Raw genomic sequence first — 2212 nt, forward strand, 5'->3', positions numbered from 1 at the left:
TAGAACTTCACAGCGTAAAGAGTGAATCTTAATGTATGAAAATTTAAAGGAAAATCACTTAGAAGGGGGAGAGATCCTAGAATAAAATGCAGTTTTTTTGGTTTTGGTTTTTTTTTTTTTGAGAGAGAGAGCACGCTCGCATACACATGCAGGTGGTGGGAGGGGTGAGGGAGAGAGAAAATCCTAAGCAGGCTCCATGCCCAGCATGGAGCCGGACACAGGGCTTGATCTCACGACCCTGAAATCATGACCCTGAGATCATAACCTGAGCTGAAATCAAGAGTCGGACACTCGACCAACCGAGCCACCCAGGCACCCCAGATTATGACAAAATAATCTTATTACGAGTTAGCAAAACAACCTCACTAATAGGAGAAAATGGTGTTCATCTAAGTAACTTTGGAAATGAGTAGCCTGTAAGATTATAGTCAAAAGAAACTATCCACAGCACCATACTGTAATTGATAATATTAATTCCCACATTGGGGGTTAATTTTTTTTCCCAGGGGAGAACACAAACAGTCCCCCACTACCACAAATTATGCAGTTGAGTTTCCCACATTTGGAGAAATCACTGGGGTCAGCACATCCTGAGTGCAACGGATAAGCCTCACCCTTGGAAAACCGCTTTTGTGATCATGGCATTTCCCCTGCCAGGTAAGTATGGGGGGGTTAATTTTTGATACTGCTATACTTATATACTAGAATCAATGCATTGGAATTGAAGTAAATGGATGGTGTGGGGGGGGGGAGCCAGTTTTCTCACTGTTGAAATGGGAGTTTACAAATAAGCAAGGGGGGGGAGGCTAGAAAGATCTATGTGGTAATGGCTTAGAGCTGGAGAGAGTATGAACTTCTGTTTAGCTTAATGAATAAAGATAGTTACATACAGAAATAGTTATAGATATATGTATATACACTGGTTAGTATATATACATACACTTGATCTGTCAGCTGAGTAATGACACCCCTATCAAAAAGTTCATCCAGCATTCGGATCTTGGATCTTAATACTATTCTCTAATAAAAGGAACCAGTGTGCCTTGGAGAGACAGCTGAATCTAGAACTGGGGCAGGAAATATCCAAGATGAACCTGGCCTACCTTTCAGTGCCAGAAAAGAAGTACTAAAAACAAACAAAAAATCACAATGATGAGGTATGTCAGAGGGACACAGGAGCCAGTTAAAAGAGCTCCCAATGACCAAAGCTGATACAATTTAAGCAAAAACATAAAGTAGTATTGGATTATAACCCAAAGTATAAAATAAATATCCATGACCCAAATGGATTTAAAAAAAATGACTGACTGAATAAATAAGTAAATGGTGGAGAGGAGAAAATTTCCTATGTAGAAGAATTCCAGATAATGTATGTAGATACTCTGCCTTCATGGAAGTGAAGCATAAATCCCTACTCTTAAGTATGAGCTCTGTAGAGTGACTTCTTTCCAAAGACTGTAGTATGGAAAGAGGGGTGATGAGAGGAAGAAACTTACAGTGGAGAAACCTGACAAAGACCATCTCAGCCAGGTGATCAAGGTTGCTAGAAAGTATTTTTTAAAAAGATCTATTTATTTATTTGGGGGTGGGGGGGAGAGAGAGGAGGAGAGGTGGGGGGAGGGGCAGAGGGAGAGAAACTCAAGCGACTCCCCACTGAGTGCGGAGCCTAAGGCAGGACCCCATCCCATAACCCATGAGATCATGACCTGAGCTGAAATCACAAGTCAGACGCTCAACCAACTGAGCCACCCAGGCACCCCTAGAAAGTATTTTTAATATAATGTAATGAAAAAGGTAATTTCTCTCTGTGATTTTGCTCCCCAAAATCTACAAGCTCAACCTAATCATGAGAAAAACATCAGACAAATTCCAATTAAGGAATATTCTACATGATATCTGGCCAGTACTCCTCAAAACTGCCACAGTTACCAAAAAATGGAAAGTCTGAGAAACCATCACATCCAAGAAGAGCCTAAGGAGACACCATGCTTTAATGTGCTGTGGATAGGGTCCTGGAGCAGAAGTATATTAGGTAAAAACTAAGAAATCTGAATAAGCATGCACTTCAACTAATAATAATGTATCAAGATAAGCTGATACCCCAAAAGGACCCACCCATCCCAGGGTGTAGGATGTGGCCCAGCCCTCACACAGAATTTCACCTTACATTCTACTGGCCTGATATGTAGGGAATCACAAGCCTTAAAATTTA

At 41.0% G+C, this 2212-nt stretch overlaps 1 non-coding gene across 1 annotated transcript; it reads right to left on the reverse strand.

The window, feature by feature from the left end:
- Window positions 1-503: 503 nt before the first annotated feature.
- LOC118014624 lies at window positions 504-665 on the reverse strand. Its single transcript, XR_004680333.1, has one exon. It is a non-coding gene; the product is annotated as a U1 spliceosomal RNA (small nuclear RNA).
- Window positions 666-2212: the final 1547 nt, after the last annotated feature.

Source organism: Mirounga leonina, unplaced genomic scaffold (assembly GCF_011800145.1).
Source record: "Mirounga leonina isolate KUSES-001 unplaced genomic scaffold, KU_Mleo_1.0 Mir_154, whole genome shotgun sequence".
Taxonomy (NCBI): Eukaryota; Metazoa; Chordata; class Mammalia; order Carnivora; family Phocidae; genus Mirounga; species Mirounga leonina.